This window comes from Panthera leo, chromosome B3 (assembly GCF_018350215.1).
Source record: "Panthera leo isolate Ple1 chromosome B3, P.leo_Ple1_pat1.1, whole genome shotgun sequence".
NCBI lineage: Eukaryota > Metazoa > Chordata > Mammalia > Carnivora > Felidae > Panthera > Panthera leo.
The window spans coordinates 92,462,546-92,476,438 of NC_056684.1; positions in this window are offsets into that span (position 1 = coordinate 92,462,546).

The window sequence follows — 13,893 nt, forward strand, 5'->3', positions numbered from 1 at the left end:
CATAATTAACCATAAAATGCAAAACCATAAACTTTGCATTTTTTCACTGCAGCATCAAAAACGGATCTTGTTTTGCTTGAATTAGCATTACAGTAGGCATCTCACATTGTATTAGATACTACATCCACGTGTATGAAAACAACACGACACCAGTAAACTCTGATAAGTTATGTATGTAAATTTAATACCTAAAGCAAATGCTGAAAGATCTATAAAAAAGATAACTCACAAATATTACAAATAAATCTAAATGGAAGTTTAAAACATGGTTAGCCCATAGTAAAAGAGGAAAGAAGATAACAGAGAACCAAAAGCAAAGGGAACAAATATAAAACAAAAAATAAAATGGCAGACTTAAGCCCTAACATAACAATAACTAAATTAGATGTAAATTGTCTAAATAAACCAATTAAAAGACAGAGATTGGCTGAGTGGATTAAAAAAAAAAATGACCCAGGGAGGTGCTGGCTATAAAAATTCATTTCAAATATAATGATATTATAAAGAATGGGAGGGGGGAGGAGAATGCCAATCAAACAAGATTTAAAAGATATATGAAATTAAATTTTTTTATTTGAGTAGAGCTGACACAGAATGTTACATTAATTTCATGTGTACAACATAGTGATTCAACATTTCTATGTGTCATGTTTACCAAAAGTGTAGCTACATTCTGCCACCCTGCAATGCTATTACAGTATCATTGACTATATTCCCTATCCTGTTTCTTTTATTCCCATGACGTACTCATTCTGTAACTGGAAGCCTGTATTTCCCACTTTGCTTCACAAATTTTGCTCATCCCCCAATTCCCTTCCCTCTGGCAACTATAGTTTTTCTCTGTATTTACAGGTCTGACTCTGCTTGTTTTTCTTTATTGTTTTTTTAGATTCACATATGAGTGAAATCATATGACATTTGTCTTTATCAGTCTGACATTTCATTTAGCTTAATACTCTATAAGTTCATCCATGTTGCTGCAAGTGGCAAGAATCTCATCCTTTTTATAGCTGTGTAATATTTCAGAGTGTGTGTGTGTGTGTGTGTGTGTGTGTGTGTGTGTGTTTGTCACATCTTTTTTATCCATTCATCTATCAATTGACACTTGGTTTGTTTCCATATCCTGGTTGTTGTAAATATTATTTCAGTAAACACAGGGGTACATATATATTTTTGAATTTGAGTTTTCATTTTATTTTTTTCAAGTTTATTTTAATTCCAGTTAGTTAACATACAGTGTTACACATTATATTAGTTTCAGTTGTACAATATATTCTACAATTCCATACATCACCTGGTACTCATCACAAGTACACATCTTAATTGCCATCACCTATATAACTCATCCCCCTACCTATGCCCCCTCTAGTAACCATCAGTTTGTTCTCTGTTAAGTTTCTATTTCTTGGTTTCTCTCTCTCTTTTTCCCTTTACCCCTTTATTTTGTTTCTTAAATTCCACATATGAGTGGAATCATATGGCATCTGTCTTTCTCCAACTGACTTATTGTGCTAAGCATTAAAATCTCTAACTCTATCCATCTCATTATAAATGGCAACATTTCATTCTTTCTAATGGCTGAATAATATTCCATTGTATATAAATACCACATCTTTTTTATCCATTCATCAATCAATGGACACTTGGGCTGCTTCCGTATCTGGCTATTATAAATAATGCTGCTATAAATAGGGATGCATGTATCCCTCTGAATTACTATTTTTGTATTTTGGGGTAAATACCTAGTAGTGTGATTGCTGGATCATACGGTAGTCCTATTTTTAACTTTTTGAGGAAACTCAAATACTCTGTTTTCCAGAGTGGCTACACCAGTTTACATTCCCCCAAACAGTGCAAGAGGATTCCCGCTTTTCCACATCCTCACCAAGAACTGTTGTTTCCTGTGTTGCTGATTTTAGCCATTCTGACAGGCATAAAGTGATATCTCATTGTAGTTTTGATTTGCATCCCTGATGATCAGTGATAATGAACATTTTTTCAAATGGCTATGGCCACCTGCATGTCTTCTTTGGCGAAATGTCTGTTCATGTCTTCTGCCTATTTTTTAATTGGATTATTTGTTTTTTGGGTGTTGAGTTTTATTTTTTTAAGTTTTTAATTTAAATTCCAGTTATTTAACATACAGTGTAATATTAGTTTCAGGTATACAGATAGTGATTCAACATTTCCATACATCACCTCATACTCATCATGACAAGTGCACTCCTTAATCCCCATCACCTATTTAACTCATCTGCCCATCCACTGACCCTCTGGTAACTATCAGTTTGTTTTCTAAAGTTAAGAGTCTGTTTCTTGGTTCTTTATGTATTTTAGACACTAACCATTTATCAGATATACCATTTGCAAATATCTTCTTATATTCCACAGATTGCCTTTTAGTTTTTTTTGTTTCCTTCACTGTGCAGAAAGTTTTTATTTTGATGTAGTCCCAATAGTTTGTTTGTTGTTTTTTTGTTTTTTCTTTGTTTTTTGTTTTTTGGGGTTTTTGGGGTTTTTTGTTTTTTTGTTTTTTGTTTTGCTTTTGTTTCCCTTATCTCAGGAGACATATCTAGAAAATAAGTTGTTACAGCCCATGTCATAGAAATAACTGCATGTTTTTCTTCTAGGATTTTTACTCTTTCACATCTCACATGTAGGCATTCAATCCATTTCAAGTTGATTTTTGTGTATGGTGGAAGAGAATGGTCCACTTTCATTGTTTTGCATGTTGCTGTCCAGTTTTCCCAATACCACTTGTTGAAGAAACTGTCCTTTTCCCTTTGGATATTCTTTCCTGCTTTGTCAAAGATTAATTGACATATAGTGATGGGTTTATTTCTGGATTTTCTATTCTGTTCCATTGATTTATATGTCTATTTTTGTGCCAGTACCATACTGTTTTAATTACTACAGTTTTGTTTTAAAACTTGAAGCTCGTAATTGTGATGCCTCCAGCTTTGTTTTCTTTTTCAAGGTTGCTCTGGCTATTCAAGGTCGTTTGTGGTCCCATACAAACGTTCAGATTTTTTGTTCTAGGTCTGTGAAAAACACTGTTGGTATTTGATAGGGATTGCATTAAATGTGTAGATTGCTTTGAGTAGTATAGACATTTTGACAATATTAATTTTTCTAATCCATGAGCACAGAATGTCCTTCCATTTCTTTGTGTCATCTTTAATTTCTTTAATCAGTGTTACGTAGTTTTCAAAGTATAGGCCTTTTACCTCTTTGGTAATGTTTCTTTCTAAGTATCTTATTATTTTTGGTGTGATTGTAAATGAGATTGTTTACTTAATCTTTCTACTGTTTTATCCCAAAGGTTTTAGACCATTGTGTTTTCATTTTCATTTGTTTCTATGAACTTTTTTATTTTATTTCTTATGTTAATTTCCTGGTTGATCCATTCATTGTTTAACCCCCATGTATTTGTGAACTTTCCAGATTTTGTGTGTGTGTGTGTGGTTGACTTCTGGTTCATAGCATTCTGTTCAGAAAAGGTGCAGAGTATAACTTTGATATTCTTGAATTTATTGAGACTTGTTTTATGGACTAATATATGTCAATTCTGGAAAATGTTCCATGTGCACTTGAAAAGAATGTGTATAATACAGTTTTAGGATGTATTGTTCTGAATATATCTGTTAAATCCATCTGTTCCAGTGTGTTATTCAAAGCTATTGTTTTCTTGTTGATTTTCTGTTTAGATGATCTATCCATTAATGTAAGTGATGTGTTAAAGTCCCCTACTATTATTATGTTGTTATAAATTAGCTATTTATAACTAATATTTATATGTTTGTTACTGTTTTATGTATTTGGGTGCCATTTTGGGTGCACAAATATTTACAAGTATATCTTCTTGTTGTATTGTCCCCTTTATTATTATGGTACCTTTATTTGTTTCTTATTACAGTCTTTGTTTTAAAGTCTACTTTGTTTGATATAAGTATTGCTCTTCCAACTTAATTTTGACATCCAATTTCATGATAGATGTTTCTCCATCCCTTCATGTTCAATGTAGGTGTGTTTAGGTACCTTGTAGGCAGCATGTAGATGAGTCTTGTTTTTTTATACTGACACATTATTCTTTGGATTGGAACGTGTAGTCCATTTACCTTCAAAATAATTATTGATAGATAAGTATTTATTTCCATCTTATTACTTGATTCGTGGTTTTTCTGCAGGTTTTCTCTGGTCCTTTCTTATCTTTCTCTCTTTCATGTTTTCCTCATTTTTTAGTGATATACTTGGATTTATTTTTCTTTATTCTTTTTATATTTATTAGTGGTTTTTGATATATGGTTACCATTAGATTTGTATATAACCTCTTCTGCATGTAGTGGTCTATATTCAGTTAATGGTCATTTAATTTTGAAACTATTTTTTCTCCTCTCTTCCCCGTGTTTTATTTTGTATCCTTTTTTGTGAGTTCTTTGACTGATAATTTACAGAAATATTAATTTGGGGGCACCAGGGTGGCTCATTCAGTTGAGCATCTGACTCTAAACTTAAGCTCAGGTCATAATCTCAGGGTTATGGGACTGAGCCCTGCATAAACAAATAAGTAAACAAATAAATAAATAAATAAAAATATTATTTTTACTGCTTTTATGTTTCCTGCCTTCATACTGTCACTTTTGATCTCTCCTTTTCACTCAAAAAGTCCCCTTTAATATTTCTTGCAAGGCTGGTTTAGTGGTAAAGAACTCCTTTCGTTTTTGTTTACCTGGGAACTCCCTATCTCTGCTTCTATTCTGAATGATAGCCTTGTTGAATTCAGTATTCTTGGCTGAAGATTTTTTCCATTCATCACTTTGAATAGATCATGCCACTCCCTCTGACTTGCAAAGTTTCTGTTGAAAAATCTTGTAACCTTATGGGTTTTCCCTTATAAGTTACTGACATCTTCTGTCTTGTTGCTTTTAATTTTTTTTCTTTATCACTATATATGATAAAAATTTAATTACAGTAGTACTTGCTATGGGTCTGCTTTTGTTGACTTTGTTGGGAGTTCTGTGCCTCATGGGTCTGAATATCTGTTTCCTTCCCCATTTTAGGAATCTGTAAGCTACTATTTCTTTAAATAAATTTTCTGGTCCCTTTTCTCTCTCTTCTTTTTCTGGGATTCTCATAATATGAATGTTGTTTCATTTGATGGAGTCACTGATTTCCCTAAGTCTATTTTCATTTTGCATAGTTTTTTTTTCCTCTGTTCTGTTCAGCAAGTATTCATTTTCTTATAGAAATACCATCTGATCCAATAATTCCACAACTGTGTATTTATCCAAAGAAGACATATGAAAATTTTTAGATCAGTGCTAAATGAGGTATCTGCACTTGGATGATAAAACTGTAAAGAAATTCAAAGAAGTGGTCATTTTAAATGTCAAGATAGTGATTAATTATGTTGTGCAGCAGAAGGTTGAAATAGAGATAGGACACAGAGTGGCTAGGGGGCATTCTGGGATGGCAGTTTTATTCCTTTCTTCCATCAAAGTTCTATTTCTTCCCTTGGATGGTGGTTGTAAGGATGTTTACTTTATAAGAGTTTATTTAGATTTTTGTTCATTTTGTGTGGCTTTCTGAATCAGTCTTTTATTTTAAAATAAAAAGATCTATTTTAAAAAAAAGAAATTTTGTATAAGGAAAGAAATCTCAAATAATCAGAAGAAAATTTGAAAGCTCAGGCTTCAATAAGTAGAAGAACCATAACAATGCAAAGAATCATGGTAGGAAAAACTAACGATGCTTCCTTCACCATGCACTCTCTGATGAATCATCTCCAAATATATTCTGTCCTGAGGTCTTATGACTTAAGACTCAAATTCCTGGGAGAGTGATTTCAATTGGATTATTTTAGGTAAAATGACCATTATTTTTCAGGAGAGTGGAGAACACTTAGCAGTTCTACCAACATGCCACAAAATGAGGAATGGTTAACTCACTAAATAAACCAAGTTGCTCCTACCAGAACAAGTAAAAATAGAAATTAACTCCAAAGAATCTTATAGAATAAATTGCAGAAGTTAAATGTGAGTAAGGTATTATCTAATCACACAGGCATTTGCAACCTAGGATTTTTTATTCTGTTAATAGGAAAATTTCTTGCACCATCTTAATATTGAGGATCATTAGAATTTGCAGGAAAAATTTTACATTTATCTTCTAAACTTCTGTACTTTAAACTGGGAAATGACTAACCCTGGAACTATAGCAGTTTGTCAAGAAAAAAACAAAACAAAACAAAAAGGTTAATTTGTAGGCTACATTTTTCTAAAGCATCATTTGTACTTGAAGATTTGCAGGAAAAGATTGGTTTACATTCTTAATTTTTGTTCTTAGAAGATTTTCAAATGCACATACAGAGAGAATCAAACTCTCTGTATCAATTTATTTTTCATTCATAAAATGTTTATGTGCACAGTATGGAGGGGAGTGTAATATGTAATTCTTCTTTGCAGATTCAAAGTCAAAGTGAACTCAATAAAGATGAACAAATGATGCTTCTATCACTACTTCTAATACCTATCATTAATTTTCCAAGGAAAAAAGCTAGGATGAAAATTATTTTAATATTTTCTCATACTATGAAAATGTGTATTTGTTATTAAAAATAAGATACTATAGAATGTTAAAAGGGAGAAAGCTTAAAATTACCTGTAATCTCATTACACAGAATGTATAACCTGAATTCTCTAGGTTACAAGTTGACTCACTCATGAGGTAAGAAATATTTCATCAGAAAATTTTGAGATACTATTTCTAAATCACCTGAAAACAAAATTTTTCTCTTGACTTTTAAAATATTTCATGGGGAGACCTAGAAAGATGGCAGTATAGGAGGACGCTGGGCTCACCTCATCCTGCTGATCACTTAGATTGCACCCACATCTGCCTAAATAACCCAGAAAACCACAAGATGACTAGCAGAATGGACTCTCTGGAGCCAAGCATAGACAAGAGGCCCACAGAAGAGGGTAGGAAGGGCAGAGAGGTGGTGCATGCTACACAGACTGGTGGGAGGGAGCTGGGAGGTGAAGGGGCAGCCCGCCAGGCAAGGCAGAGCCCCCGAAGTCTGGCTTGCAAAAGCAGAGGGGCCAGACTCTGTGAGTTCTGACACCCAGTGGGACTTAAAATCTGGAATGTTAAAAGTCAACAGCTTTGCTCTCGGAGAGCAGGGAGGGTGAGAGGACACTGGGAAGGAGGGTTGTTGAGCCCCGGGAGACAGAGCTCAGCTCAGCAGGGGGAACAAAGGCGCTGGCAAGTGCCGTCTCCCTCTCCTATCCCCCAGCCAGAATTCCAAAGGGATCCAGTACCCATCAAGGAACTTGCTTGCACTGTGCAAGTGCCCAAAGTTGTGCTTCTGTGGATCTAGCCCTCCAACAGGCCTGCCTCCCTCCTGGTGCTACAGGGCCCCTCGCAGGGGACCACTGAGGGCAAAGGGAGCTAAGCCTGCCCCTCCCACCCCTGTGCACCTTGCAGATCCACCCTGGCTAATACACCCTTGGCCAGATCCCATCGAAGCAGCACCACAAGCCTGGCAGTGTGCAAGAAGCCCAGACAAGGCCCACACCACTCCACAGTGAGTCCTGCCCCTGGGAGATGGGAAGATAAGGTACACACCAGTCTGACTGTGGCCCCAGGGGTGGGATAGGAGCAGACATCAGGTCTGACTGTGGCCCCGCCCACCAGCAAAGTTACTCCAGACAGCACAGGGGAAGTGCTGTGCACTTTGGAGCTACCGCAGGGAGTACCCAAAATGACGAAACAGAACAACTCTCCTCAAAGGAAACTCCAGGAAGTAGCAACAGCTAACAAATTGATCAAAAACGATTTAAGCAATATAATGGAACAAGAATTTAGAATAATAGTCATAAAATTAATCACTGGGCTTGACAAAAGCATAGAGGATAGCAGAGAATCTATTGCTACAGAGATCAAGGGACTAAGAAATAGTCATGAGGAACTAAAAAGTGCTATAAATGCGGTACAAAATAAAATGGAGTCAGCCATAGCATGGATTGAAGAGGCAGAGCAGAGTTTGGGTGAATTCTAAGATAAAATTATGGAAAAAGAAGACTCTGATAAAAAGAGAAAATCCAGGAGTATGAGAGGAGAATTAGAGAAGTAGGTGAAGAAATCAAACAGAATAATATCTGTATCACAGGAATTCCAGAAAAAGAAGAACAGAGAGAGAAAGGGGCTAAAGGTATACTTGAACAAATCATAGCTGAGAACTTCCCTGATCTGGGGAAGGTAAAGGGCACTGAAATCCAAGAGGCACAGAGTACTCCCTTCAGACGTAACTTGAATCAATCTTCTGCATGACATGTCATAGTGACACTGAAAAAATACAAGGATAAAGAGAGAATTCTGAAAGCAGCTAGGGATAAACGGGCCTTAACATACAAAGGTAGACACATAACGGTAGTAGCAGACCTATTTACTGAAACTTGGCAGGCCAGAAAGGAATGGCAGGAAATCTTCAATGTGATGAACAGGGAAAATATGCAGTCAAGAATCCTTTATCCAGAAAGCCTGTCATTCAGAATAGGAGAGATAAAGGTTTTCCCAAACGAACAAAAACTGAAGGAAATCATCAACACTAAACCAGCCCTACAAGAGATCCTAAGGGGGATTCTGTGACTGAAATGTTGCAAGGACCACAAAGTACCAAAGACATCACTACAAGCATGAAACCTACAGACATCACAATTACTCTAAACCCATATATTTCAATAATAACACTGAATGTAAATGGACTAAATGTTCCAACTAAAAGACATAGGATATCAGAATGGATAAAAACAAAAAAAACAAAAAAAAACAAGACACATCTATTTGCTGTCTACAAGAGACTCATTTTAGACCTGAGGACACCAATGGATAGATCATCTAGGCACAGGATCAATAAAGAAACAAGGGCCCTGAATGATACATTGGATCAGATGGACTTGGCAGATATATTTAGAACTCTGCATCCCAAAGCAACAGAGTATACTTTCTTCTCGAGTACACATGGAACATTCTCCAAGATAGATCACATACTGGGTCACAAAACAGCCCTTCATAAGTATAAAAGAATTGAGATCATACCATGCACACTTTCCGACCACAATGCTATGAAACTTGAAATCAACCATAGGAAAAAGCCTGGAAAACCTCCAAGAGCATGGAGGTTAAAGAACACCCTACTAAAGAATGAATGAGTCAACCAGGCAATTAGAGAAGAAATTTAAAAATATATGGAAACAAATGAAAATGAAAATACATCAATCCAAACGCTCTGGGATGCAGCAACGGCAGTCCTGAGAGGAAAATACATTGCAATCCAGGCCTAACTCAAGAAACAAGAAAAACCCCAAATACAAAATCTAACAACACACCTAAAGGAACTAGAAGCAGAACAGCAAAGACACCCCAAACCCAGCAGAAGAAAAGAAATAATAAAGATCAGAGCAGAAATAAACAATATAGAATCTAAAAAAAAAAAAAAAAAACCAAGAAGAACAACAACAAAACCAGTAGATCAGATCAATGAAACCAAGAGTTGGTTTTTTGAAAAAATAAACAACATTGATAAACCTCTAGCCAGACTTCTCAAAAAGAAAAGGGAGATGACCCAAATAGATAAAATCAGGAATGAAAATGGAATTATTACAAGCAATCCCTCAGAAATACAAGCAATTGTCAGGGAGTACTATGAAAAATTATATGCCAACAAGCTGGACAACCTGGAAGAAATGGACAAATTCCTAAGCACCCACACTTCCAAAACTCAAACAGGAAGAAATAGAAAATCTGAACAGACCCATAACCAGTGAGGAAATTGAATCAGTTATTAAAATCTCCCAACAAATAAGAGTCCAGGACGAGATGGCTTCCCTGGGGAATTCTACCAAATATTTAAAGCAGATATAATACCTATCCTTCTCAAGCTGTTCCAAAAAAAAAGAAAGGGAAGGGAAACTTCCAGACTCATTCTATGAAGTCAGTATTACTTTAATTCCCAAACCAGACAGAGACCCAGCAAAAAAGGAGAACTACAGGCCAATATCGCTGAAGAATATGGATGCAAAAATTCTCAGTAAGATACTAGCAAATCGAATTCAACAGCATATAAAAAGAATTATTCACCATGATCAAGTGGGATTCATTCCTGGGATGCAGGGTTGGTTGAATATTCACAAATCAATCAATGTGATACATCACATTAATAAAAGAAAAGAACCATATGATCCTGTCAATTGATGCAGAAAAAGCATTTGACAAAATTCAGCATCCTTTCTTAATAAAAACCCTCGAGAAAGTCAGGATAGAAGGAACATACTTAAACATCATAAAAGCCATTTATGAAAAGCCCACAGCTAGCATCATCCTCAATGGGAAAAACTGAGCTTTCTCCCTAAGATCAGGAACACAACAGGGATGTCCACTCTCACTGCTGTTGTTTAATATAGTGTTGGAAATGCTAGCATCAGCAATCAGACAACAAAAGGAAATCAAAGGCATCAAAATTGGCAAAGATGAAGTCAAGCTTTCACTTTTTACAGATGACATGATATTATACATGGAAAATCCGATAAACTCCACCAAAAGTCTGCTAGAACTGATACATGAATTCAGCAAAGTCACAGGGTAAAAAATGAATGTAAAGAAATCAGTTGCATTCTTGTACACTAACAATGAAGCAACAGAAAGACAAATAAAGAAACTGATCCCATTCACAACTGCACCAAGAGTCATAAAATATCTAGGAATACACCTAACCAAAGTCGTAAAAGATCTGTATGCTGAAAACTATAGAAAGCTTATGAAGGAAACTGAAGAAGATACAAAGAAATGGAAAAACATTCCATGCTCATGGATTGGAAGAATAAATATTGTCAAAATGTCAATACTACCCAAAGCTATCTACACATTCAATGCAATCCCAATCAAAATTGCACCAGCATTCTTCTTGAAGCTAGAACAAGCAATCCTAAAATTTGTATGGAACCACAAAAGACCTTGAATAGCCAAAGAAGTATTGAAGAAGAAAACCAAAGCAGGAGGCATCACAATCCCAGACTTTAGTCTCTACTACAAAGCTGTAATCATCAAGACAGCATGGTAGTGGCACATAAACAGACACATAGACCAATGGAATAGAATAGAGACTCCAGAATTGGACCCACAAAAGTATGGCCACCTAATCTTTGACAAAGCAGAAAAGAGTATCCAATGGAAAAAAGACAGTCTCTTTAACAAATGGTGCTGGGAGAACTGGACAGCAAAATGAAGAAGGAGAATAAAACTATACCACTTTCTTACACCATTCACTCAAGTGATATACTCAAAATGGATGAAGGACCTGAATGTGAGACAGGAAACCATCAAAATCCTAGAGGAGAAAGCAGGAAGGAACCTCTCTGACCTCAGCCACAGCAATTTCTTACTTGACACTTCTCCAAAGGCAAGGGAATTAAAAGCAAAAATGAACTATTGGGACCTCACCAAGATAAAAAACCTTCTGCACTGCAAAGGAAGCAATAAACAAAACTAAAAGGCAACCAACAGAATGGGAAAAGATATTTGCAAATGACATATCAGACAAAGGACTAGTATCCAAAATCTATATTGACCTCACTAAACTCCACACCTGAAAAACAAATAATCCAGAGAATAAATGGGCAGAAGACATGAACAGACACTTCTCTAAAGAAGACATCCAGATGGCCAACAGGCACATGAAAAGATACTCAATGTCACTCCTCATCAGGGAAATACAAATCAAAACCACACTCAGATACCACCTCACACCAGTCAGAGTGACTAAAATGAACAAATCAGGAGACTACAGATGCTGGTGAGGATGTGGAGATATGGGAACCCTCTTGTACTCTTGTTGGGAATGCAAACTGGTGCAGCCACTCTGGAAAACAGTGTGGAGGTTCCTCGAAAAATTAAAAATAGATCTACCCTATGACCCAGCAATAGCACTGCTAGGAGTCTACCCAAGGGATACAGGAGTGCTGATGCATAGGGGCTCATGTACCCCAATGTTTATAGCAGCACTTTCAACAATAGCCAAATTATGGAAAGAGCCTAAATGTCCACCAACTGATGAATAGATAAAGAAATTGTGGTTTGTATACACAATGGAATACTACATGGCAATGAGAAAGAATGAAATATGACCTTTTGTAGGAACATGGATGGAACTGGACAGTTTTATGCTAAGTGAAATAAATCATACAGAGAAAGACAGATACCATATGTTTTCACTCTTATGTGGATCCTGAGAAACGTAACAGAAGATCATGAGAGAGTGGAAGGAAAAAAAAAAGTTAGAGAGGGAGGGAGCCAAACTGTAAGAGACTCTTAAAAACTGAGAACAAACTGAGGGTTAATGGGAGGTGGGAAGGAAGGGAAAGTGGGTAATGGGCACTGAGAAGGGCATCTGTTGGGATGAGCACTGGGTGTTGTATGGAAACCAATAAATTTCATATTTAAAAAACAGAATACAAAAAAATAAAAATAAAAATAAAATATTTCAAAGGTAAAGCATGAGGGCATGTATAATCCTCTCCCTACCAGTAGAATGAAAATATAATTGATATTTATTTGGAAATACACTCTAATCCTTAATTTTATGGAATGGGAGGGTTGGGGGAAAGAGAAAACTCTGAGTACAAAATACTATCAAAAATAGTACATTAATTTAATTCCCCAAATGAAATGTTCAACAAAAACATATGAACTCTCTCTAAAATAAAATCACTAGTTCTAATACTTTTATGAAAATAAAGATGTCTTCCAAACTAATTAGTATACTTAACTCAACTCTTGTTTATTTTAAAATAAGAAGGGAAATGAAACTGTAGCTCAGAAATTTTAATACAGAGAATATATTCAATATAAAACTCATTGGCAAAAATTACTCAAAATTCTCTCTCAAAAACCACTTAGCAAATAAAACTCTTATCTACTCTTCTCACAAAGGAGACTAAATTCCTGTTCTCTGCCCTTTGAAAACAGCTAATTGAATGAGAGGTTCATAATGGGATTCTTTTGCAGTGTGTCTAAATATTTGGCTTCAGACCATAATGGAAGAGTTCTGTGGCCTTAGAAACCAAAAAATTAATGTTAAGTTGAAAATACATGATTTTTGAAATGCTTTATAGTTACTTGAGATACTTAATATCACCCAATTTTCAAAATAAGTCACTTTTCCAAATATTAAAGAAACTTTAAGATTGTGAGCTAGCCTGAAATTCATGCTTCATGAAGAGAAAAAAAGGCAGGCTAGGAATCCTTTCCATGGCTAAATCCTTTCCAATGTCCTGATATATCAGGACATCAAAGTCTTCGTCTAACAACTCTAAGGGAAAAGTGCCTAAGTTGAAAGCGTGAGGTCTATGTAATGAATCAAAGAAATAGAAGATGAAAAGAAAAGACAGTCTAAAGAAAGAGAGCCTATAGCCTGTCAACCATTCAATAAGACCTATTGACTCCTTAGCCAGCAAAAGTAGTCTGAGAAAATATTTATTTATTACTTAACTGTCTGAAGATAATTTTGTCTGTCTGAAGAGGTGATGAAGCACCTAGAAAAATAAAAATTTACTTAAATTTAATTTTGAATCAAACTTATTGGCCAATGTCGCAAAGAGTATTGGCATAGCCATAGCATACTGACTAGTCAACAAGTAATAATATAGACTGCAAGATAGCGTGTTACATCTCTGGAAGGATGATGTTTAAATGACAATAAGTGAAATGCCTGCACTTCTGTCAAGCCATGTTTGAATACAAGGAAGTGAAACCTGAAATTGATTCTAAAAATGAATAAATGAAGAGATAGAGATCTATCAGAATCCTAGAAAAATCTAAAGAATCCAGGCATCTGGT